The sequence below is a fragment of the Triturus cristatus genome, chromosome 10, assembly GCF_964204655.1.
Source record: "Triturus cristatus chromosome 10, aTriCri1.1, whole genome shotgun sequence".
NCBI classification, from domain to species: domain Eukaryota; kingdom Metazoa; phylum Chordata; class Amphibia; order Caudata; family Salamandridae; genus Triturus; species Triturus cristatus.
In genome coordinates, this window is record NC_140593.1 from 847470232 (window position 1) to 847494048 (window position 23817).

Here is a 23817-nt window from a genome sequence, read left to right on the forward strand (position 1 = left end):
CTCATTACACTCGCCGCATTGTTGCACAAAATATTTTGAACCTCAGAAGAAACATGGATCACCATGCTTTTTCTGCCTTCATGCTTAGTCTGTGTGTGTCCCAGGTGATGCTTTCCCAAGGTGTACTTGCTGGCATTTAGGCATCAGATATTTGTCTGTCGATGCCTGCATAAGTCAATTTTTAATACGTCTAATTGCAAGCATGTTGGCTGATATCTCTGCAGTTTTCACACTTGCTCCTCGCTTTCTGAGTGGCTGCTGATACAGCAGAATAGAAGTAGAGAGAATCCTTGAGAGGAACCTTGCTCTAACAGTAAAACACAGCAAGTGAGTTTCTGTAGTGTAGTGGTCATCACGTTCGCCTAACACGCGAAAGGTCCCCGGTTCGAGACTGTGCATGAGCTGCTTTTATGTGCACCCTCTAAAACCTTATTATCTCAATGCAAGCTTAAGAAGAGGCGGTCCTTGAACCCAGCGAGCCGTGGGAAACTTCCTTTACTTTTGCAAGACGAAACAAATTAATCCGCATCCATCAGTGGTCGCTCTTGTGCCTAGCTTTTTTTTTGTCATGCCATGTTGTATTGTGGGGTCTTTACACTTGTGACATTGCTGTGAACGTTGTAAGTGCAAACATTGGCAGGTGCAGTCAGAAGAGTCAGATCTGTGCACACCCAGGGCTGTCAGGATGGCCGAGTGGTCTAAGGCGCCAGACTCAAGAGAGCTTGATCTTCAGTGCAACTGAGACTTCTGTTCTTCTCATGGAGGCGTGGGTTCAAATCCCACTTCTGACAGGTTTCTTTTACACCCTTAAATCGTCCTGTTTTTTGCAGTGCATTCCCCACACACCACAATCTTTGCACGGACCTGTAATATATGACGAGAAATCCACCAACGATCAGGCTGGTCCCTCAATCACAATTCCATGTATTCCTGGAAGGGACACCTCAGGCACACCTTCCGTTAAATTTGCACTCCATCACACAAACTGCCGTGCTGGTTTCTCATTAAGCAGTTGATCCCATCTTTGTTGTGAGGCTCTCCTGCCACCTTTTGGGCGGAGAAGGCACTGTCCCTGCAACAACACAGGCAGACATGTTCAACAGGGCTTCCTGGTTATGTGGGAGGAGCAGATTGTCATTGGTCCCCCCTTGCGAATTTTAATTTACATAAGGAAGACAGAGAGGTAGCTGGGAGTAGGCAGTACACACGGACATTGAACTCTATCTTGTGATTTGCAGCCAATTCTAGATTGAGGCAGGAGGAAAGGAGGTGATTTGCCCAACAATGGCCATACTGGGAATTCAGCCACCCTGGGGCTCCCAGGTGAGTGTTTCAGTCCTGCGAGCCACTCATATAAATCTCGCCTGATCGAGCCTGATCGAGCGCTGAGTGAGCGTGTTTGAATCCAAGAATCAAATGCCTCTGTCTTAGGAGCAAGAATTGGCAGGCCCTCCCTTGCATCTGGGGTGGAAGTCTATGGGGTAAGTGTCCAGGACTTGCAGAGGAGTACAAGTGCCAGAAAGTGCCTGCAGTTCTCATCAGCGCCTTTTTTCTGCTCTCTGGCAGCTAGGATATCGACTGATCCCTTCCTTGCAAGAGTGAAAAAAACAACACCTTGAGAGAAAACATGACTTTGTGTGGTTCACATAGAGAGAGAGCAGCCAAATAGCCCTGCTTTGTTTCTGAAAGACGCATCAGAAATTGCTTAAAATGCCGACTGGGGAATCAGGCTCGTTGGTCTAGGGGTATGATTCTCGCTTCGGGTGCGAGAGGTCCCGGGTTCAAATCCCGGACGAGCCCATGCTGTGGAATTATTTTTAGGCTGCTTATTATATAGGGCCATTTCTTCTTTTCAATGCTATAAGACGCCGTGTATGGTGAGAAAGTTCCTTTCCCTCTACGCTATTTCCCACTTTTGGCGTATAGAATTTCAGTGCCGGACTTCTTTGCAACTGCTTTTCTGGGGTGGACCATCAGTGTAGGAAAATTAAATGCAAAGTGTTTTTCTAGTGTGATTTCAGGTATGGTTTTAAAATCGCCTTTTGGAATAAAAGTGGTCCTCGTTCCTTTCTTCCAAAGAAAGAGATCGGGTAAGGAGGGTCCAACTTTGAGCTTCATGGACATTGGCCCTTGGTCTGTGCATTCCAGCCCACTACATGCCAAGAAGATTCGTGCAAGCGTGTCTGTTTCTGTAGTGTAGTGGTTATCACGTTCGCTTTACACGCGAAAGGTCCCTGGTTCGAGACCGGGCAGAAACAGCAGCTTTCTGTTTTTCACACAGTTTGCATTTACTCTCTCAACTTATAGGAAAGCTGAGATAATGGAAGCTGTCTATCCCTCACCAGCGTGATGTACTGTGCTCCAGGGGCATCAGTGACAGCTCAAAAAGAGAAGTGACGATAGTTTGCGCTATTCGTTTGCACGTCCTTGTGTACTGAAGGTTGGGCCTACTTCATGAAAGCAAGGCATGAGAGCAGAAATGGTTTTATTGACCTCACCGAGAGCATACACCTAGAACAAACAAAATGTCTGAAGGATAGAGGCATTTTCATTTCTTGTTCGATGACGGCCATGGAAAAGACAGCAACCATATTGCAGAAGAGAGCAGCATGTGCAGTTGCTTGCTTTGGGTGAAGCATTCACTAACTCGCTGCCAATAACCCCCGGAGCCGGTGCGAAAGGCGACTCTTGTGTGCCTCGGCTCGTTGGTCTAGGGGTATGATTCTCGCTTAGGGTGCGAGAGGTCCCGGGTTCAAATCCCGGACGAGCCCTTTTTCAGAGGTAAACATACGAATCCTACTCAAAACTCACAATGCCTGACTATTTCTCATTACACTCGCCGCATTGTTGCACAAAATATTTTGAACCTCAGAAGAAACATGGATCACCATGCTTTTTCTGCCTTCATGCTTAGTCTGTGTGTGTCCCAGGTGATGCTTTCCCAAGGTGTACTTGCTGGCATTTAGGCATCAGATATTTGTCTGTCGATGCCTGCATAAGTCAATTTTTAATACGTCTAATTGCAAGCATGTTGGCTGATATCTCTGCAGTTTTCACACTTGCTCCTCGCTTTCTGAGTGGCTGCTGATACAGCAGAATAGAAGTAGAGAGAATCCTTGAGAGGAACCTTGCTCTAACAGTAAAACACAGCAAGTGAGTTTCTGTAGTGTAGTGGTCATCACGTTCGCCTAACACGCGAAAGGTCCCCGGTTCGAGACTGTGCATGAGCTGCTTTTATGTGCACCCTCTAAAACCTTATTATCTCAATGCAAGCTTAAGAAGAGGCGGTCCTTGAACCCAGCGAGCCGTGGGAAACTTCCTTTACTTTTGCAAGACGAAACAAATTAATCCGCATCCATCAGTGGTCGCTCTTGTGCCTAGCTTTTTTTTTGTCATGCCATGTTGTATTGTGGGGTCTCTACACTTGTGACATTGCTGTGAACGTTGTAAGTGCAAACATTGGCAGGTGCAGTCAGAAGAGTCAGATCTGTACACACCCAGGGCTGTCAGGATGGCCGAGTGGTCTAAGGCGCCAGACTCAAGAGAGCTTGATCTTCAGTGCAACTGAGACTTCTGGTCTCCTCATGGAGGCGTGGGTTCAAATCCCACTTCTGACAGGTTTCTTTTACACCCTTAAATCGTCCTGTTTTTTGCAGTGCATTCCCCACACACCACAATCTTTGCACGGACCTGTAACATATGACGAGAAATCCACCAACGATCAGGCTGGTCCCTCAATCACAATTCCATGTATTCCTGGAAGGGACACCTCAGGCACACCTTCCGTTAAATTTGCACTCCATCACACAAACTGCCGTGCTGGTTTCTCATTAAGCAGTTGATCCCATCTTTGTTGTGAGGCTCTCCTGCCACCTTTTGGGCGGAGAAGGCACTGTCCCTGCAACAACACAGGCAGACATGTTCAACAGGGCTTCCTGGTTATGTGGGAGGAGCAGATTGTCATTGGTCCCCCCTTGCGAATTTTAATTTACATAAGGAAGACAGAGATGTAGCTGGGAGTAGGCAGTACATACGGACATTGAACTCTATCTTGTGATTTGCAGCCAATTCTAGATTGAGGCAGGAGGAAAGGAGGTGATTTGCCCAACAATGGCCATACTGGGAATTCAGCCACCCTGGGGCTCCCAGGTGAGTGTTTCAGTCCTGCGAGCCACTCATATAAATCTCGCCTGATCGAGCCTGATCGAGCGCTGAGTGAGCGTGTTTGAATCCAAGAATCAAATGCCTCTGTCTTAGGAGCAAGAATTGGCAGGCCCTCCCTTGCATCTGGGGTGGAAGTCTATGGGGTAAGTGTCCAGGACTTGCAGAGGAGTACAAGTGCCAGAAAGTGCCTGCAGTTCTCATCAGCGCCTTTTTTCTGCTCTCTGGCAGCTAGGATATCGACTGATCCCTTCCTTGCAAGAGTGAAAAAAACAACACCTTGAGAGAAAACATGACTTTGTGTGGTTCACATAGAGAGAGAGCAGCCAAATAGCCCTGCTTTGTTTCTGAAAGACGCATCAGAAATTGCTTAAAATGCCGACTGGGGAATCAGGCTCGTTGGTCTAGGGGTATGATTCTCGCTTCGGGTGCGAGAGGTCCCGGGTTCAAATCCCGGACGAGCCCATGCTGTGGAATTATTTTTAGGCTGCTTATTATATAGGGCCATTTCTTCTTTTCAATGCTATAAGACGCCGTGTATGGTGAGAAAGTTCCTTTCCCTCTACGCTATTTCCCACTTTTGGCGTATAGAATTTCAGTGCCGGACTTCTTTGCAACTGCTTTTCTGGGGTGGACCATCAGTGTAGGAAAATTAAATGCAAAGTGTTTTTCTAGTGTGATTTCAGGTATGGTTTTAAAATCGCCTTTTGGAATAAAAGTGGTCCTCGTTCCTTTCTTCCAAAGAAAGAGATCGGGTAAGGAGGGTCCAACTTTGAGCTTCATGGACATTGGCCCTTGGTCTGTGCATTCCAGCCCACTACATGCCAAGAAGATTCGTGCAAGCGTGTCTGTTTCTGTAGTGTAGTGGTTATCACGTTCGCTTTACACGCGAAAGGTCCCTGGTTCGAGACCGGGCAGAAACAGCAGCTTTCTGTTTTTCACACAGTTTGCATTTACTCTCTCAACTTATAGGAAAGCTGAGATAATGGAAGCTGTCTATCCCTCACCAGCGTGATGTACTGTGCTCCAGGGGCATCAGTGACAGCTCAAAAAGAGAAGTGACGATAGTTTGCGCTATTCGTTTGCACGTCCTTGTGTACTGAAGGTTGGGCCTACTTCATGAAAGCAAGGCATGAGAGCAGAAATGGTTTTATTGACCTCACCGAGAGCATACACCTAGAACAAACAAAATGTCTGAAGGATAGAGGCATTTTCATTTCTTGTTCGATGACGGCCATGGAAAAGACAGCAACCATATTGCAGAAGAGAGCAGCATGTGCAGTTGCTTGCTTTGGGTGAAGCATTCACTAACTCGCTGCCAATAACCCCCGGAGCCGGTGCGAAAGGCGACTCTTGTGTGCCTCGGCTCGTTGGTCTAGGGGTATGATTCTCGCTTAGGGTGCGAGAGGTCCCGGGTTCAAATCCCGGACGAGCCCTTTTTCAGAGGTAAACATACGAATCCTACTCAAAACTCACAATGCCTGACTATTTCTCATTACACTCGCCGCATTGTTGCACAAAATATTTTGAACCTCAGAAGAAACATGGATCACCATGCTTTTTCTGCCTTCATGCTTAGTCTGTGTGTGTCCCAGGTGATGCTTTCCCAAGGTGTACTTGCTGGCATTTAGGCATCAGATATTTGTCTGTCGATGCCTGCATAAGTCAATTTTTAATACGTCTAATTGCAAGCATGTTGGCTGATATCTCTGCAGTTTTCACACTTGCTCCTCGCTTTCTGAGTGGCTGCTGATACAGCAGAATAGAAGTAGAGAGAATCCTTGAGAGGAACCTTGCTCTAACAGTAAAACACAGCAAGTGAGTTTCTGTAGTGTAGTGGTCATCACGTTCGCCTAACACGCGAAAGGTCCCCGGTTCGAGACTGTGCATGAGCTGCTTTTATGTGCACCCTCTAAAACCTTATTATCTCAATGCAAGCTTAAGAAGAGGCGGTCCTTGAACCCAGCGAGCCGTGGGAAACTTCCTTTACTTTTGCAAGACGAAACAAATTAATCCGCATCCATCAGTGGTCGCTCTTGTGCCTAGCTTTTTTTTTGTCATGCCATGTTGTATTGTGGGGTCTTTACACTTGTGACATTGCTGTGAACGTTGTAAGTGCAAACATTGGCAGGTGCAGTCAGAAGAGTCAGATCTGTGCACACCCAGGGCTGTCAGGATGGCCGAGTGGTCTAAGGCGCCAGACTCAAGAGAGCTTGATCTTCAGTGCAACTGAGACTTCTGGTCTCCTCATGGAGGCGTGGGTTCAAATCCCACTTCTGACAGGTTTCTTTTACACCCTTAAATCGTCCTGTTTTTTGCAGTGCATTCCCCACACACCACAATCTTTGCACGGACCTGTAACATATGACGAGAAATCCACCAACGATCAGGCTGGTCCCTCAATCACAATTCCATGTATTCCTGGAAGGGACACCTCAGGCACACCTTCCGTTAAATTTGCACTCCATCACACAAACTGCCGTGCTGGTTTCTCATTAAGCAGTTGATCCCATCTTTGTTGTGAGGCTCTCCTGCCACCTTTTGGGCGGAGAAGGCACTGTCCCTGCAACAACACAGGCAGACATGTTCAACAGGGCTTCCTGGTTATGTGGGAGGAGCAGATTGTCATTGGTCCCCCCTTGCGAATTTTAATTTACATAAGGAAGACAGAGAGGTAGCTGGGAGTAGGCAGTACACACGGACATTGAACTCTATCTTGTGATTTGCAGCCAATTCTAGATTGAGGCAGGAGGAAAGGAGGTGATTTGCCCAACAATGGCCATACTGGGAATTCAGCCACCCTGGGGCTCCCAGGTGAGTGTTTCAGTCCTGCGAGCCACTCATATAAATCTCGCCTGATCGAGCCTGATCGAGCGCTGAGTGAGCGTGTTTGAATCCAAGAATCAAATGCCTCTGTCTTAGGAGCAAGAATCGGCAGGCCCTCCCTTGCATCTGGGGTGGAAGTCTATGGGGTAAGTGTCCAGGACTTGCAGAGGAGTACAAGTGCCAGAAAGTGCCTGCAGTTCTCATCAGCGCCTTTTTTCTGCTCTCTGGCAGCTAGGATATCGACTGATCCCTTCCTTGCAAGAGTGAAAAAAACAACACCTTGAGAGAAAACATGACTTTGTGTGGTTCACATAGAGAGAGAGCAGCCAAATAGCCCTGCTTTGTTTCTGAAAGACGCATCAGAAATTGCTTAAAATGCCGACTGGGGAATCAGGCTCGTTGGTCTAGGGGTATGATTCTCGCTTCGGGTGCGAGAGGTCCCGGGTTCAAATCCCGGACGAGCCCATGCTGTGGAATTATTTCTAGGCTGCTTATTATATAGGGCCATTTCTTCTTTTCAATGCTATAAGACGCCGTGTATGGTGAGAAAGTTCCTTTCCCTCTACGCTATTTCCCACTTTTGGCGTATAGAATTTCAGTGCCGGACTTCTTTGCAACTGCTTTTCTGGGGTGGACCATCAGTGTAGGAAAATTAAATGCAAAGTGTATTTCTAGTGTGATTTCAGGTATGGTTTTAAAATCGCCTTTTGGAATAAAAGTGGTCCTCGTTCCTTTCTTCCAAAGAAAGAGATCGGGTAAGGAGGGTCCAACTTTGAGCTTCATGGACATTGGCCCTTGGTCTGTGCATTCCAGCCCACTACATGCCAAGAAGATTCGTGCAAGCGTGTCTGTTTCTGTAGTGTAGTGGTTATCACGTTCGCTTTACACGCGAAAGGTCCCTGGTTCGAGACCGGGCAGAAACAGCAGCTTTCTGTTTTTCACACAGTTTGCATTTACTCTCTCAACTTATAGGAAAGCTGAGATAATGGAAGCTGTCTATCCCTCACCAGCGTGATGTACTGTGCTCCAGGGGCATCAGTGACAGCTCAAAAAGAGAAGTGACGATAGTTTGCGCTATTCGTTTGCACGTCCTTGTGTACTGAAGGTTGGGCCTACTTCATGAAAGCAAGGCATGAGAGCAGAAATGGTTTTATTGACCTCACCGAGAGCATACACCTAGAACAAACAAAATGTCTGAAGGATAGAGGCATTTTCATTTCTTGTTCGATGACGGCCATGGAAAAGACAGCAACCATATTGCAGAAGAGAGCAGCATGTGCAGTTGCTTGCTTTGGGTGAAGCATTCACTAACTCGCTGCCAATAACCCCCGGAGCCGGTGCGAAAGGCGACTCTTGTGTGCCTCGGCTCGTTGGTCTAGGTGTATGATTCTCGCTTAGGGTGCGAGAGGTCCCGGGTTCAAATCCCGGACGAGCCCTTTTTCAGAGGTAAACATACGAATCCTACTCAAAACTCACAATGCCTGACTATTTCTCATTACACTCGCCGCATTGTTGCACAAAATATTTTGAACCTCAGAAGAAACATGGATCACCATGCTTTTTCTGCCTTCATGCTTAGTCTGTGTGTGTCCCAGGTGATGCTTTCCCAAGGTGTACTTGCTGGCATTTAGGCATCAGATATTTGTCTGTCGATGCCTGCATAAGTCAATTTTTAATACGTCTAATTGCAAGCATGTTGGCTGATATCTCTGCAGTTTTCACACTTGCTCCTCGCTTTCTGAGTGGCTGCTGATACAGCAGAATAGAAGTAGAGAGAATCCTTGAGAGGAACCTTGCTCTAACAGTAAAACACAGCAAGTGAGTTTCTGTAGTGTAGTGGTCATCACGTTCGCCTAACACGCGAAAGGTCCCCGGTTCGAGACTGTGCATGAGCTGCTTTTATGTGCACCCTCTAAAACCTTATTATCTCAATGCAAGCTTAAGAAGAGGCGGTCCTTGAACCCAGCGAGCCGTGGGAAACTTCCTTTACTTTTGCAAGACGAAACAAATTAATCCGCATCCATCAGTGGTCGCTCTTGTGCCTAGCTTTTTTTTTGTCATGCCATGTTGTATTGTGGGGTCTTTACACTTGTGACATTGCTGTGAACGTTGTAAGTGCAAACATTGGCAGGTGCAGTCAGAAGAGTCAGATCTGTGCACACCCAGGGCTGTCAGGATGGCCGAGTGGTCTAAGGCGCCAGACTCAAGAGAGCTTGATCTTCAGTGCAACTGAGACTTCTGGTCTCCTCATGGAGGCGTGGGTTCAAATCCCACTTCTGACAGGTTTCTTTTACACCCTTAAATCGTCCTGTTTTTTGCAGTGCATTCCCCACACACCACAATCTTTGCACGGACCTGTAACATATGACGAGAAATCCACCAACGATCAGGCTGGTCCCTCAATCACAATTCCATGTATTCCTGGAAGGGACACCTCAGGCACACCTTCCGTTAAATTTGCACTCCATCACACAAACTGCCGTGCTGGTTTCTCATTAAGCAGTTGATCCCATCTTTGTTGTGAGGCTCTCCTGCCACCTTTTGGGCGGAGAAGGCACTGTCCCTGCAACAACACAGGCAGACATGTTCAACAGGGCTTCCTGGTTATGTGGGAGGAGCAGATTGTCATTGGTCCCCCCTTGCGAATTTTAATTTACATAAGGAAGACAGAGAGGTAGCTGGGAGTAGGCAGTACACACGGACATTGAACTCTATCTTGTGATTTGCAGCCAATTCTAGATTGAGGCAGGAGGAAAGGAGGTGATTTGCCCAACAATGGCCATACTGGGAATTCAGCCACCCTGGGGCTCCCAGGTGAGTGTTTCAGTCCTGCGAGCCACTCATATAAATCTCGCCTGATCGAGCCTGATCGAGCGCTGAGTGAGCGTGTTTGAATCCAAGAATCAAATGCCTCTGTCTTAGGAGCAAGAATCGGCAGGCCCTCCCTTGCATCTGGGGTGGAAGTCTATGGGGTAAGTGTCCAGGACTTGCAGAGGAGTACAAGTGCCAGAAAGTGCCTGCAGTTCTCATCAGCGCCTTTTTTCTGCTCTCTGGCAGCTAGGATATCGACTGATCCCTTCCTTGCAAGAGTGAAAAAAACAACACCTTGAGAGAAAACATGACTTTGTGTGGTTCACATAGAGAGAGAGCAGCCAAATAGCCCTGCTTTGTTTCTGAAAGACGCATCAGAAATTGCTTAAAATGCCGACTGGGGAATCAGGCTCGTTGGTCTAGGGGTATGATTCTCGCTTCGGGTGCGAGAGGTCCCGGGTTCAAATCCCGGACGAGCCCATGCTGTGGAATTATTTCTAGGCTGCTTATTATATAGGGCCATTTCTTCTTTTCAATGCTATAAGACGCCGTGTATGGTGAGAAAGTTCCTTTCCCTCTACGCTATTTCCCACTTTTGGCGTATAGAATTTCAGTGCCGGACTTCTTTGCAACTGCTTTTCTGGGGTGGACCATCAGTGTAGGAAAATTAAATGCAAAGTGTATTTCTAGTGTGATTTCAGGTATGGTTTTAAAATCGCCTTTTGGAATAAAAGTGGTCCTCGTTCCTTTCTTCCAAAGAAAGAGATCGGGTAAGGAGGGTCCAACTTTGAGCTTCATGGACATTGGCCCTTGGTCTGTGCATTCCAGCCCACTACATGCCAAGAAGATTCGTGCAAGCGTGTCTGTTTCTGTAGTGTAGTGGTTATCACGTTCGCTTTACACGCGAAAGGTCCCTGGTTCGAGACCGGGCAGAAACAGCAGCTTTCTGTTTTTCACACAGTTTGCATTTACTCTCTCAACTTATAGGAAAGCTGAGATAATGGAAGCTGTCTATCCCTCACCAGCGTGATGTACTGTGCTCCAGGGGCATCAGTGACAGCTCAAAAAGAGAAGTGACGATAGTTTGCGCTATTCGTTTGCACGTCCTTGTGTACTGAAGGTTGGGCCTACTTCATGAAAGCAAGGCATGAGAGCAGAAATGGTTTTATTGACCTCACCGAGAGCATACACCTAGAACAAACAAAATGTCTGAAGGATAGAGGCATTTTCATTTCTTGTTCGATGACGGCCATGGAAAAGACAGCAACCATATTGCAGAAGAGAGCAGCATGTGCAGTTGCTTGCTTTGGGTGAAGCATTCACTAACTCGCTGCCAATAACCCCCGGAGCCGGTGCGAAAGGCGACTCTTGTGTGCCTCGGCTCGTTGGTCTAGGTGTATGATTCTCGCTTAGGGTGCGAGAGGTCCCGGGTTCAAATCCCGGACGAGCCCTTTTTCAGAGGTAAACATACGAATCCTACTCAAAACTCACAATGCCTGACTATTTCTCATTACACTCGCCGCATTGTTGCACAAAATATTTTGAACCTCAGAAGAAACATGGATCACCATGCTTTTTCTGCCTTCATGCTTAGTCTGTGTGTGTCCCAGGTGATGCTTTCCCAAGGTGTACTTGCTGGCATTTAGGCATCAGATATTTGTCTGTCGATGCCTGCATAAGTCAATTTTTAATACGTCTAATTGCAAGCATGTTGGCTGATATCTCTGCAGTTTTCACACTTGCTCCTCGCTTTCTGAGTGGCTGCTGATACAGCAGAATAGAAGTAGAGAGAATCCTTGAGAGGAACCTTGCTCTAACAGTAAAACACAGCAAGTGAGTTTCTGTAGTGTAGTGGTCATCACGTTCGCCTAACACGCGAAAGGTCCCCGGTTCGAGACTGTGCATGAGCTGCTTTTATGTGCACCCTCTAAAACCTTATTATCTCAATGCAAGCTTAAGAAGAGGCGGTCCTTGAACCCAGCGAGCCGTGGGAAACTTCCTTTACTTTTGCAAGACGAAACAAATTAATCCGCATCCATCAGTGGTCGCTCTTGTGCCTAGCTTTTTTTTTGTCATGCCATGTTGTATTGTGGGGTCTTTACACTTGTGACATTGCTGTGAACGTTGTAAGTGCAAACATTGGCAGGTGCAGTCAGAAGAGTCAGATCTGTGCACACCCAGGGCTGTCAGGATGGCCGAGTGGTCTAAGGCGCCAGACTCAAGAGAGCTTGATCTTCAGTGCAACTGAGACTTCGGTTCTCCTCATGGAGGCGTGGGTTCAAATCCCACTTCTGACAGGTTTCTTTTACACCCTTAAATCGTCCTGTTTTTTGCAGTGCATTCCCCACACACCACAATCTTTGCACGGACCTGTAACATATGACGAGAAATCCACCAACGATCAGGCTGGTCCCTCAATCACAATTCCATGTATTCCTGGAAGGGACACCTCAGGCACACCTTCCGTTAAATTTGCACTCCATCACACAAACTGCCGTGCTGGTTTCTCATTAAGCAGTTGATCCCATCTTTGTTGTGAGGCTCTCCTGCCACCTTTTGGGCGGAGAAGGCACTGTCCCTGCAACAACACAGGCAGACATGTTCAACAGGGCTTCCTGGTTATGTGGGAGGAGCAGATTGTCATTGGTCCCCCCTTGCGAATTTTAATTTACATAAGGAAGACAGAGAGGTAGCTGGGAGTAGGCAGTACACACGGACATTGAACTCTATCTTGTGATTTGCAGCCAATTCTAGATTGAGGCAGGAGGAAAGGAGGTGATTTGCCCAACAATGGCCATACTGGGAATTCAGCCACCCTGGGGCTCCCAGGTGAGTGTTTCAGTCCTGCGAGCCACTCATATAAATCTCGCCTGATCGAGCCTGATCGAGCGCTGAGTGAGCGTGTTTGAATCCAAGAATCAAATGCCTCTGTCTTAGGAGCAAGAATTGGCAGGCCCTCCCTTGCATCTGGGGTGGAAGTCTATGGGGTAAGTGTCCAGGACTTGCAGAGGAGTACAAGTGCCAGAAAGTGCCTGCAGTTCTCATCAGCGCCTTTTTTCTGCTCTCTGGCAGCTAGGATATCGACTGATCCCTTCCTTGCAAGAGTGAAAAAAACAACACCTTGAGAGAAAACATGACTTTGTGTGGTTCACATAGAGAGAGAGCAGCCAAATAGCCCTGCTTTGTTTCTGAAAGACGCATCAGAAATTGCTTAAAATGCCGACTGGGGAATCAGGCTCGTTGGTCTAGGGGTATGATTCTCGCTTCGGGTGCGAGAGGTCCCGGGTTCAAATCCCGGACGAGCCCATGCTGTGGAATTATTTTTAGGCTGCTTATTATATAGGGCCATTTCTTCTTTTCAATGCTATAAGACGCCGTGTATGGTGAGAAAGTTCCTTTCCCTCTACGCTATTTCCCACTTTTGGCGTATAGAATTTCAGTGCCGGACTTCTTTGCAACTGCTTTTCTGGGGTGGACCATCAGTGTAGGAAAATTAAATGCAAAGTGTTTTTCTAGTGTGATTTCAGGTATGGTTTTAAAATCGCCTTTTGGAATAAAAGTGGTCCTCGTTCCTTTCTTCCAAAGAAAGAGATCGGGTAAGGAGGGTCCAACTTTGAGCTTCATGGACATTGGCCCTTGGTCTGTGCATTCCAGCCCACTACATGCCAAGAAGATTCGTGCAAGCGTGTCTGTTTCTGTAGTGTAGTGGTTATCACGTTTGCTTTACACGCGAAAGGTCCCTGGTTCGAGACCGGGCAGAAACAGCAGCTTTCTGTTTTTCACACAGTTTGCATTTACTCTCTCAACTTATAGGAAAGCTGAGATAATGGAAGCTGTCTATCCCTCACCAGCGTGATGTACTGTGCTCCAGGGGCATCAGTGACAGCTCAAAAAGAGAAGTGACGATAGTTTGCGCTATTCGTTTGCACGTCCTTGTGTACTGAAGGTTGGGCCTACTTCATGAAAGCAAGGCATGAGAGCAGAAATGGTTTTATTGACCTCACCGAGAGCATACACCTAGAACAAACAAAATGTCTGAAGGATAGAGGCATTTTCATTTCTTGTTCGATGACGGCCATGGAAAAGACAGCAACCATATTGCAGAAGAGAGCAGCATGTGCAGTTGCTTGCTTTGGGTGAAGCATTCACTAACTCGCTGCCAATAACCCCCGGAGCCGGTGCGAAAGGCGACTCTTGTGTGCCTCGGCTCGTTGGTCTAGGTGTATGATTCTCGCTTAGGGTGCGAGAGGTCCCGGGTTCAAATCCCGGACGAGCCCTTTTTCAGAGGTAAACATACGAATCCTACTCAAAACTCACAATGCCTGACTATTTCTCATTACACTCGCCGCATTGTTGCACAAAATATTTTGAACCTCAGAAGAAACATGGATCACCATGCTTTTTCTGCCTTCATGCTTAGTCTGTGTGTGTCCCAGGTGATGCTTTCCCAAGGTGTACTTGCTGGCATTTAGGCATCAGATATTTGTCTGTCGATGCCTGCATAAGTCAATTTTTAATACGTCTAATTGCAAGCATGTTGGCTGATATCTCTGCAGTTTTCACACTTGCTCCTCGCTTTCTGAGTGGCTGCTGATACAGCAGAATAGAAGTAGAGAGAATCCTTGAGAGGAACCTTGCTCTAACAGTAAAACACAGCAAGTGAGTTTCTGTAGTGTAGTGGTCATCACGTTCGCCTAACACGCGAAAGGTCCCCGGTTCGAGACTGTGCATGAGCTGCTTTTATGTGCACCCTCTAAAACCTTATTATCTCAATGCAAGCTTAAGAAGAGGCGGTCCTTGAACCCAGCGAGCCGTGGGAAACTTCCTTTACTTTTGCAAGACGAAACAAATTAATCCGCATCCATCAGTGGTCGCTCTTGTGCCTAGCTTTTTTTTTGTCATGCCATGTTGTATTGTGGGGTCTTTACACTTGTGACATTGCTGTGAACGTTGTAAGTGCAAACATTGGCAGGTGCAGTCAGAAGAGTCAGATCTGTGCACACCCAGGGCTGTCAGGATGGCCGAGTGGTCTAAGGCGCCAGACTCAAGAGAGCTTGATCTTCAGTGCAACTGAGACTTCGGTTCTCCTCATGGAGGCGTGGGTTCAAATCCCACTTCTGACAGGTTTCTTTTACACCCTTAAATCGTCCTGTTTTTTGCAGTGCATTCCCCACACACCACAATCTTTGCACGGACCTGTAACATATGACGAGAAATCCACCAACGATCAGGCTGGTCCCTCAATCACAATTCCATGTATTCCTGGAAGGGACACCTCAGGCACACCTTCCGTTAAATTTGCACTCCATCACACAAACTGCCGTGCTGGTTTCTCATTAAGCAGTTGATCCCATCTTTGTTGTGAGGCTCTCCTGCCACCTTTTGGGCGGAGAAGGCACTGTCCCTGCAACAACACAGGCAGACATGTTCAACAGGGCTTCCTGGTTATGTGGGAGGAGCAGATTGTCATTGGTCCCCCCTTGCGAATTTTAATTTACATAAGGAAGACAGAGAGGTAGCTGGGAGTAGGCAGTACACACGGACATTGAACTCTATCTTGTGATTTGCAGCCAATTCTAGATTGAGGCAGGAGGAAAGGAGGTGATTTGCCCAACAATGGCCATACTGGGAATTCAGCCACCCTGGGGCTCCCAGGTGAGTGTTTCAGTCCTGCGAGCCACTCATATAAATCTCGCCTGATCGAGCCTGATCGAGCGCTGAGTGAGCGTGTTTGAATCCAAGAATCAAATGCCTCTGTCTTAGGAGCAAGAATTGGCAGGCCCTCCCTTGCATCTGGGGTGGAAGTCTATGGGGTAAGTGTCCAGGACTTGCAGAGGAGTACAAGTGCCAGAAAGTGCCTGCAGTTCTCATCAGCGCCTTTTTTCTGCTCTCTGGCAGCTAGGATATCGACTGATCCCTTCCTTGCAAGAGTGAAAAAAACAACACCTTGAGAGAAAACATGACTTTGTGTGGTTCACATAGAGAGAGAGCAGCCAAATAGCCCTGCTTTGTTTCTGAAAGACGCATCAGAAATTGCTTAAAATGCCGACTGGGGAATCAGGCTCGTTGGTCTAGGGGTATGATTCTCGCTTCGGGTGCGAGAGGTCCCGGGTTCAAATCCCGGACGAGCCCATGCTGTGGAATTATTTTTAGGCTGCTTATTATATAGGGCCATTTCTTCTTTTCAATGCTATAAGACGCCGTGTATGGTGAGAAAGTTCCTTTCCCTCTACGCTATTTCCCACTTTTGGCGTATAGAATTTCAGTGCCGGACTTCTTTGCAACTGCTTTTCTGGGGTGGACCATCAGTGTAGGAAAATTAAATGCAAAGTGTTTTTCTAGTGTGATTTCAGGTATGGTTTTAAAATCGCCTTTTGGAATAAAAGTGGTCCTCGTTCCTTTCTTCCAAAGAAAGAGATCGGGTAAGGAGGGTCCAACTTTGAGCTTCATGGACATTGGCCCTTGGTCTGTGCATTCCAGCCCACTACATGCCAAGAAGATTCGTGCAAGCGTGTCTGTTTCTGTAGTGTAGTGGTTATCACGTTCGCTTTACACGCGAAAGGTCCCTGGTTCGAGACCGGGCAGAAACAGCAGCTTTCTGTTTTTCACACAGTTTGCATTTACTCTCTCAACTTATAGGAAAGCTGAGATAATGGAAGCTGTCTATCCCTCACCAGCGTGATGTACTGTGCTCCAGGGGCATCAGTGACAGCTCAAAAAGAGAAGTGACGATAGTTTGCGCTATTCGTTTGCACGTCCTTGTGTACTGAAGGTTGGGCCTACTTCATGAAAGCAAGGCATGAGAGCAGAAATGGTTTTATTGACCTCACCGAGAGCATACACCTAGAACAAACAAAATGTCTGAAGGATAGAGGCATTTTCATTTCTTGTTCGATGACGGCCATGGAAAAGACAGCAACCATATTGCAGAAGAGAGCAGCATGTGCAGTTGCTTGCTTTGGGTGAAGCATTCACTAACTCGCTGCCAATAACCCCCGGAGCCGGTGCGAAAGGCGACTCTTGTGTGCCTCGGCTCGTTGGTCTAGGGGTATGATTCTCGCTTAGGGTGCGAGAGGTCCCGGGTTCAAATCCCGGACGAGCCCTTTTTCAGAGGTAAACATACGAATCCTACTCAAAACTCACAATGCCTGACTATTTCTCATTACACTCGCCGCATTGTTGCACAAAATATTTTGAACCTCAGAAGAAACATGGATCACCATGCTTTTTCTGCCTTCATGCTTAGTCTGTGTGTGTCCCAGGTGATGCTTTCCCAAGGTGTACTTGCTGGCATTTAGGCATCAGATATTTGTCTGTCGATGCCTGCATAAGTCAATTTTTAATACGTCTAATTGCAAGCATGTTGGCTGATATCTCTGCAGTTTTCACACTTGCTCCTCGCTTTCTGAGTGGCTGCTGATACAGCAGAATAGAAGTAGAGAGAATCCTTGAGAGGAACCTTGCTCTAACAGTAAAACACAGCAAGTGAGTTTCTGTAGTGTAGTGGTCATCACGTTCGCCTAACACGCGAAAGGTCCCCGGTTCGAGACTGTGCATGAGCTGCTTTTATGTGCACCCTCTAAAACCTTATTATCTCAATGCAAGCTTAAGAAGAGGCGGTCCTTGAACCCAGCGAGCCGTGGGAAACTTCCTTTACTTTTGCAAGACGAAACAAATTAATCCGCATCCATCAGTGGTCGCTCTTGTGCCTAGCTTTTTTTTTGTCATGCCATGTTGTATTGTGGGGTCTCTACACTTGTGACATTGCTGTGAACGTTGTAAGTGCAAACATTGGCAGGTGCAGTCAGAAGAGTCAGATCTGTGCACACCCAGGGCTGTCAGGATGGCCGAGTGGTCTAAGGCGCCAGACTCAAGAGAGCTTGATCTTCAGTGCAACTGAGACTTCTGGTCTCCTCATGGAGGCGTGGGTTCAAATCCCACTTCTGACAGGTTTCTTTTACACCCTTAAATCGTCCTGTTTTTTGCAGTGCATTCCCCACACACCACAATCTTTGCACGGACCTGTAACATATGACGAGAAATCCACCAACGATCAGGCTGGTCCCTCAATCACAATTCCATGTATTCCTGGAAGGGACACCTCAGGCACACCTTCCGTTAAATTTGCACTCCATCACACAAACTGCCGTGCTGGTTTCTCATTAAGCAGTTGATCCCATCTTTGTTGTGAGGCTCTCCTGCCACCTTTTGGGCGGAGAAGGCACTGTCCCTGCAACAACACAGGCAGACATGTTCAACAGGGCTTCCTGGTTATGTGGGAGGAGCAGATTGTCATTGGTCCCCCCTTGCGAATTTTAATTTACATAAGGAAGACAGAGAGGTAGCTGGGAGTAGGCAGTACACACGGACATTGAACTCTATCTTGTGATTTGCAGCCAATTCTAGATTGAGGCAGGAGGAAAGGAGGTGATTTGCCCAACAATGGCCATACTGGGAATTCAGCCACCCTGGGGCTCCCAGGTGAGTGTTTCAGTCCTGCGAGCCACTCATATAAATCTCGCCTGATCGAGCCTGATCGAGCGCTGAGTGAGCGTGTTTGAATCCAAGAATCAAATGCCTCTGTCTTAGGAGCAAGAATTGGCAGGCCCTCCCTTGCATCTGGGGTGGAAGTCTATGGGGTAAGTGTCCAGGACTTGCAGAGGAGTACAAGTGCCAGAAAGTGCCTGCAGTTCTCATCAGCGCCTTTTTTCTGCTCTCTGGCAGCTAGGATATCGACTGATCCCTTCCTTGCAAGAGTGAAAAAAACAACACCTTGAGAGAAAACATGACTTTGTGTGGTTCACATAGAGAGAGAGCAGCCAAATAGCCCTGCTTTGTTTCTGAAAGACGCATCAGAAATTGCTTAAAATGCCGACTGGGGAATCAGGCTCGTTGGTCTAGGGGTATGATTCTCGCTTCGGGTGCGAGAGGTCCCGGGTTCAAATCCCGGACGAGCCCATGCTGTGGAATTATTTTTAGGCTGCTTATTATATAGGGCCATTTCTTCTTTTCAATGCTATAAGACGCCGTGTATGGTGAGAAAGTTCCTTTCCCTCTACGCTATTTCCCACTTTTGGCGTATAGAATTTCAGTGCCGGACTTCTTTGCAACTGCTTTTCTGGGGTGGACCATCAGTGTAGGAAAATTAAATGCAAAGTGTTTTTCTAGTGTGATTTCAGGTATGGTTTTAAAATCGCCTTTTGGAATAAAAGTGGTCCTCGTTCCTTTCTTCCAAAGAAAGAGATCGGGTAGGGAGGGTCCAACTTTGAGCTTCATGGACATTGGCCCTTGGTCTGTGCATTCCAGCCCACTACATGCCAAGAAGATTCGTGCAAGCGTGTCTGTTTCTGTAGTGTAGTGGTTATCACGTTCGCTTTACACGCGAAAGGTCCCTGGTTCGAGACCGGGCAGAAACAGCAGCTTTCTGTTTTTCACACAGTTTGCATTTACTCTCTCAACTTATAGGAAAGCTGAGATAATGGAAGCTGTCTATCCCTCACCAGCGTGATGTACTGTGCTCCAGGGGCATCAGTGACAGCTCAAAAAGAGAAGTGACGATAGTTTGCGCTATTCGTTTGCACGTCCTTGTGTACTGAAGGTTGGGCCTACTTCATGAAAGCAAGGCATGAGAGCAGAAATGGTTTTATTGACCTCACCGAGAGCATACACCTAGAACAAACAAAATGTCTGAAGGATAGAGGCATTTTCATTTCTTGTTCGATGACGGCCATGGAAAAGACAGCAACCATATTGCAGAAGAGAGCAGCATGTGCAGTTGCTTGCTTTGGGTGAAGCATTCACTAACTCGCTGCCAATAACCCCCGGAGCCGGTGCGAAAGGCGACTCTTGTGTGCCTCGGCTCGTTGGTCTAGGGGTATGATTCTCGCTTAGGGTGCGAGAGGTCCCGGGTTCAAATCCCGGACGAGCCCTTTTTCAGAGGTAAACATACGAATCCTACTCAAAACTCACAATGCCTGACTATTTCTCATTACACTCGCCGCATTGTTGCACAAAATATTTTGAACCTCAGAAGAAACATGGATCACCATGCTTTTTCTGCCTTCATGCTTAGTCTGTGTGTGTCCCAGGTGATGCTTTCCCAAGGTGTACTTGCTGGCATTTAGGCATCAGATATTTGTCTGTCGATGCCTGCATAAGTCAATTTTTAATACGTCTAATTGCAAGCATGTTGGCTGATATCTCTGCAGTTTTCACACTTGCTCCTCGCTTTCTGAGTGGCTGCTGATACAGCAGAATAGAAGTAGAGAGAATCCTTGAGAGGAACCTTGCTCTAACAGTAAAACACAGCAAGTGAGTTTCTGTTGTGTAGTGGTCATCACGTTCGCCTAACACGCGAAAGGTCCCCGGTTCGAGACTGTGCATGAGCTGCTTTTATGTGCACCCTCTAAAACCTTATTATCTCAATGCAAGCTTAAGAAGAGGCGGTCCTTGAACCCAGCGAGCCGTGGGAAACTTCCTTTACTTTTGCAAGATGAAACAAATTAATCCGCATCCATCAGTGGTCGCTCTTGTGCCTAGCTTTTTTTTTGTCATGCCATGTTGTATTGTGGGGTCTTTACACTTGTGACATTGCTGTGAACGTTGTAAGTGCAAACATTGGCAGGTGCAGTCAGAAGAGTCAGATCTGTGCACACCCAGGGCTGTCAGGATGGCCGAGTGGTCTAAGGCGCCAGACTCAAGAGAGCTTGATCTTCAGTGCAACTGAGACTTCTGGTCTCCTCATGGAGGCGTGGGTTCAAATCCCACTTCTGACAGGTTTCTTTTACACCCTTAAATCGTCCTGTTTTTTGCAGTGCATTCCCCACACACCACAATCTTTGCACGGACCTGTAACATATGACGAGAAATCCACCAACGATCAGGCTGGTCCCTCAATCACAATTCCATGTATTCCTGGAAGGGACACCTCAGGCACACCTTCCGTTAAATTTGCACTCCATCACACAAACTGCCGTGCTGGTTTCTCATTAAGCAGTTGATCCCATCTTTGTTGTGAGGCTCTCCTGCCACCTTTTGGGCGGAGAAGGCACTGTCCCTGCAACAACACAGGCAGACATGTTCAACAGGGCTTCCTGGTTATGTGGGAGGAGCAGATTGTCATTGGTCCCCCCTTGCGAATTTTAATTTACATAAGGAAGACAGAGAGGTAGCTGGGAGTAGGCAGTACACACGGACATTGAACTCTATCTTGTGATTTGCAGCCAATTCTAGATTGAGGCAGGAGGAAAGGAGGTGATTTGCCCAACAATGGCCATACTGGGAATTCAGCCACCCTGGGGCTCCCAGGTGAGTGTTTCAGTCCTGCGAGCCACTCATATAAATCTCGCCTGATCGAGCCTGATCGAGCGCTGAGTGAGCGTGTTTGAATCCAAGAATCAAATGCCTCTGTCTTAGGAGCAAGAATTGGCAGGCCCTCCCTTGCATCTGGGGTGGAAGTCTATGGGGTAAGTGTCCAGGACTTGCAGAGGAGTACAAGTGCCAGAAAGTGCCTGCAGTTCTCATCAGCGCCTTTTTTCTGCTCTCTGGCAGCTAGGATATCGACTGATCCCTTCCTTGCAAGAGTGAAAAAAACAACACCTTGAGAGAAAACATGACTTTGTGTGGTTCACATAGAGAGAGAGCAGCCAAATAGCCCTGCTTTGTTTCTGAAAGACGCATCAGAAATTGCTTAAAATGCCGACTGGGGAATCAGGCTCGTTGGTCTAGGGGTATGATTCTCGCTTCGGGTGCGAGAGGTCCCGGGTTCAAATCCCGGACGAGCCCATGCTGTGGAATTATTTTTAGGCTGCTTATTATATAGGGCCATTTCTTCTTTTCAATGCTATAAGACGCCGTGTATGGTGAGAAAGTTCCTTTCCCTCTACGCTATTTCCCACTTTTGGCGTATAGAATTTCAGTGCCGGACTTCTTTGCAACTGCTTTTCTGGGGTGGACCATCAGTGTAGGAAAATTAAATGCAAAGTGTTTTTCTAGTGTGATTTCAGGTATGGTTTTAAAATCGCCTTTTGGAATAAAAGTGGTCCTCGTTCCTTTCTTCCAAAGAAAGAGATCGGGTAAGGAGGGTCCAACTTTGAGCTTCATGGACATTGGCCCTTGGTCTGTGCATTCCAGCCCACTACATGCCAAGAAGATTCGTGCAAGCGTGTCTGTTTCTGTAGTGTAGTGGTTATCACGTTCGCTTTACACGCGAAAGGTCCCTGGTTCGAGACCGGGCAGAAACAGCAGCTTTCTGTTTTTCACACAGTTTGCATTTACTCTCTCAACTTATAGGAAAGCTGAGATAATGGAAGCTGTCTATCCCTCACCAGCGTGATGTACTGTGCTCCAGGGGCATCAGTGACAGCTCAAAAAGAGAAGTGACGATAGTTTGCGCTATTCGTTTGCACGTCCTTGTGTACTGAAGGTTGGGCCTACTTCATGAAAGCAAGGCATGAGAGCAGAAATGGTTTTATTGACCTCACCGAGAGCATACACCTAGAACAAACAAAATGTCTGAAGGATAGAGGCATTTTCATTTCTTGTTCGATGACGGCCATGGAAAAGACAGCAACCATATTGCAGAAGAGAGCAGCATGTGCAGTTGCTTGCTTTGGGTGAAGCATTCACTAACTCGCTGCCAATAACCCCCGGAGCCGGTGCGAAAGGCGACTCTTGTGTGCCTCGGCTCGTTGGTCTAGGTGTATGATTCTCGCTTAGGGTGCGAGAGGTCCCGGGTTCAAATCCCGGACGAGCCCTTTTTCAGAGGTAAACATACGAATCCTACTCAAAACTCACAATGCCTGACTATTTCTCATTACACTCGCCGCATTGTTGCACAAAATATTTTGAACCTCAGAAGAAACATGGATCACCATGCTTTTTCTGCCTTCATGCTTAGTCTGTGTGTGTCCCAGGTGATGCTTTCCCAAGGTGTACTTGCTGGCATTTAGGCATCAGATATTTGTCTGTCGATGCCTGCATAAGTCAATTTTTAATACGTCTAATTGCAAGCATGTTGGCTGATATCTCTGCAGTTTTCACACTTGCTCCTCGCTTTCTGAGTGGCTGCTGATACAGCAGAATAGAAGTAGAGAGAATCCTTGAGAGGAACCTTGCTCTAACAGTAAAACACAGCAAGTGAGTTTCTGTAGTGTAGTGGTCATCACGTTCGCCTAACACGCGAAAGGTCCCCGGTTCGAGACTGTGCATGAGCTGCTTTTATGTGCACCCTCTAAAACCTTATTATCTCAATGCAAGCTTAAGAAGAGGCGGTCCTTGAACCCAGCGAGCCGTGGGAAACTTCCTTTACTTTTGCAAGACGAAACAAATTAATCCGCATCCATCAGTGGTCGCTCTTGTGCCTAGCTTTTTTTTTGTCATGCCATGTTGTATTGTGGGGTCTTTACACTTGTGACATTGCTGTGAACGTTGTAAGTGCAAACATTGGCAGGTGCAGTCAGAAGAGTCAGATCTGTGCACACCCAGGGCTGTCAGGATGGCCGAGTGGTCTAAGGCGCCAGACTCAAGAGAGCTTGATCTTCAGTGCAACTGAGACTTCGGTTCTCCTCATGGAGGCGTGGGTTCAAATCCCACTTCTGACAGGTTTCTTTTACACCCTTAAATCGTCCTGTTTTTTGCAGTGCATTCCCCACACACCACAATCTTTGCACGGACCTGTAACATATGACGAGAAATCCACCAACGATCAGGCTGGTCCCTCAATCACAATTCCATGTATTCCTGGAAGGGACACCTCAGGCACACCTTCCGTTAAATTTGCACTCCATCACACAAACTGCCGTGCTGGTTTCTCATTAAGCAGTTGATCCCATCTTTGTTGTGAGGCTCTCCTGCCACCTTTTGGGCGGAGAAGGCACTGTCCCTGCAACAACACAGGCAGACATGTTCAACAGGGCTTCCTGGTTATGTGGGAGGAGCAGATTCTCATTGGTCCCCCCTTGCGAATTTTAATTTACATAAGGAAGACAGAGAGGTAGCTGGGAGTAGGCAGTACACACG

At 47.2% G+C, this 23817-nt stretch overlaps 25 non-coding genes across 25 annotated transcripts; all 25 read left to right on the forward strand.

Moving 5' to 3' along the window:
- Window positions 1-1728: 1728 nt before the first annotated feature.
- Window positions 1729-1800, forward strand: TRNAP-CGG (transfer RNA proline (anticodon CGG)). Its single transcript has one exon. It is a non-coding gene; the product is annotated as a tRNA-Pro (tRNA).
- A 385-nt stretch (window positions 1801-2185) lies between these two features.
- Window positions 2186-2258, forward strand: TRNAV-UAC (transfer RNA valine (anticodon UAC)). The gene has a single exon. It is a non-coding gene; the product is annotated as a tRNA-Val (tRNA).
- A 441-nt stretch (window positions 2259-2699) lies between these two features.
- Window positions 2700-2771, forward strand: TRNAP-AGG (transfer RNA proline (anticodon AGG)). Its single transcript has one exon. It is a non-coding gene; the product is annotated as a tRNA-Pro (tRNA).
- Window positions 2772-3505: 734 nt separating this feature from the next.
- Window positions 3506-3617, forward strand: TRNAL-CAA (transfer RNA leucine (anticodon CAA)). Its single transcript has 2 exons — window positions 3506-3543; window positions 3572-3617. It is a non-coding gene; the product is annotated as a tRNA-Leu (tRNA).
- Window positions 3618-4554: 937 nt separating this feature from the next.
- TRNAP-CGG (transfer RNA proline (anticodon CGG)) lies at window positions 4555-4626 on the forward strand. The gene has a single exon. It is a non-coding gene; the product is annotated as a tRNA-Pro (tRNA).
- A 385-nt stretch (window positions 4627-5011) lies between these two features.
- TRNAV-UAC (transfer RNA valine (anticodon UAC)) lies at window positions 5012-5084 on the forward strand. Its single transcript has one exon. It is a non-coding gene; the product is annotated as a tRNA-Val (tRNA).
- A 441-nt stretch (window positions 5085-5525) lies between these two features.
- On the forward strand, window positions 5526-5597 carry TRNAP-AGG (transfer RNA proline (anticodon AGG)). Its single transcript has one exon. It is a non-coding gene; the product is annotated as a tRNA-Pro (tRNA).
- Window positions 5598-6331: 734 nt separating this feature from the next.
- TRNAL-CAA (transfer RNA leucine (anticodon CAA)) lies at window positions 6332-6443 on the forward strand. The gene is made up of 2 exons: window positions 6332-6369; window positions 6398-6443. It is a non-coding gene; the product is annotated as a tRNA-Leu (tRNA).
- Window positions 6444-7380: 937 nt separating this feature from the next.
- TRNAP-CGG (transfer RNA proline (anticodon CGG)) lies at window positions 7381-7452 on the forward strand. The gene has a single exon. It is a non-coding gene; the product is annotated as a tRNA-Pro (tRNA).
- A 385-nt stretch (window positions 7453-7837) lies between these two features.
- Window positions 7838-7910, forward strand: TRNAV-UAC (transfer RNA valine (anticodon UAC)). The gene has a single exon. It is a non-coding gene; the product is annotated as a tRNA-Val (tRNA).
- Window positions 7911-9157: 1247 nt separating this feature from the next.
- Window positions 9158-9269, forward strand: TRNAL-CAA (transfer RNA leucine (anticodon CAA)). The gene is made up of 2 exons: window positions 9158-9195; window positions 9224-9269. It is a non-coding gene; the product is annotated as a tRNA-Leu (tRNA).
- Window positions 9270-10206: 937 nt separating this feature from the next.
- TRNAP-CGG (transfer RNA proline (anticodon CGG)) lies at window positions 10207-10278 on the forward strand. Its single transcript has one exon. It is a non-coding gene; the product is annotated as a tRNA-Pro (tRNA).
- Window positions 10279-10663: 385 nt separating this feature from the next.
- TRNAV-UAC (transfer RNA valine (anticodon UAC)) lies at window positions 10664-10736 on the forward strand. Its single transcript has one exon. It is a non-coding gene; the product is annotated as a tRNA-Val (tRNA).
- A 2296-nt stretch (window positions 10737-13032) lies between these two features.
- TRNAP-CGG (transfer RNA proline (anticodon CGG)) lies at window positions 13033-13104 on the forward strand. Its single transcript has one exon. It is a non-coding gene; the product is annotated as a tRNA-Pro (tRNA).
- Window positions 13105-13489: 385 nt separating this feature from the next.
- Window positions 13490-13562, forward strand: TRNAV-UAC (transfer RNA valine (anticodon UAC)). Its single transcript has one exon. It is a non-coding gene; the product is annotated as a tRNA-Val (tRNA).
- A 2296-nt stretch (window positions 13563-15858) lies between these two features.
- Window positions 15859-15930, forward strand: TRNAP-CGG (transfer RNA proline (anticodon CGG)). The gene has a single exon. It is a non-coding gene; the product is annotated as a tRNA-Pro (tRNA).
- A 385-nt stretch (window positions 15931-16315) lies between these two features.
- TRNAV-UAC (transfer RNA valine (anticodon UAC)) lies at window positions 16316-16388 on the forward strand. Its single transcript has one exon. It is a non-coding gene; the product is annotated as a tRNA-Val (tRNA).
- Window positions 16389-16829: 441 nt separating this feature from the next.
- Window positions 16830-16901, forward strand: TRNAP-AGG (transfer RNA proline (anticodon AGG)). Its single transcript has one exon. It is a non-coding gene; the product is annotated as a tRNA-Pro (tRNA).
- Window positions 16902-17635: 734 nt separating this feature from the next.
- TRNAL-CAA (transfer RNA leucine (anticodon CAA)) lies at window positions 17636-17747 on the forward strand. The gene is made up of 2 exons: window positions 17636-17673; window positions 17702-17747. It is a non-coding gene; the product is annotated as a tRNA-Leu (tRNA).
- A 937-nt stretch (window positions 17748-18684) lies between these two features.
- TRNAP-CGG (transfer RNA proline (anticodon CGG)) lies at window positions 18685-18756 on the forward strand. Its single transcript has one exon. It is a non-coding gene; the product is annotated as a tRNA-Pro (tRNA).
- Window positions 18757-19141: 385 nt separating this feature from the next.
- TRNAV-UAC (transfer RNA valine (anticodon UAC)) lies at window positions 19142-19214 on the forward strand. Its single transcript has one exon. It is a non-coding gene; the product is annotated as a tRNA-Val (tRNA).
- A 441-nt stretch (window positions 19215-19655) lies between these two features.
- On the forward strand, window positions 19656-19727 carry TRNAP-AGG (transfer RNA proline (anticodon AGG)). The gene has a single exon. It is a non-coding gene; the product is annotated as a tRNA-Pro (tRNA).
- A 734-nt stretch (window positions 19728-20461) lies between these two features.
- TRNAL-CAA (transfer RNA leucine (anticodon CAA)) lies at window positions 20462-20573 on the forward strand. Its single transcript has 2 exons — window positions 20462-20499; window positions 20528-20573. It is a non-coding gene; the product is annotated as a tRNA-Leu (tRNA).
- A 937-nt stretch (window positions 20574-21510) lies between these two features.
- Window positions 21511-21582, forward strand: TRNAP-CGG (transfer RNA proline (anticodon CGG)). The gene has a single exon. It is a non-coding gene; the product is annotated as a tRNA-Pro (tRNA).
- A 385-nt stretch (window positions 21583-21967) lies between these two features.
- Window positions 21968-22040, forward strand: TRNAV-UAC (transfer RNA valine (anticodon UAC)). Its single transcript has one exon. It is a non-coding gene; the product is annotated as a tRNA-Val (tRNA).
- The last annotated feature ends 1777 nt before the right edge of the window (window positions 22041-23817 follow it).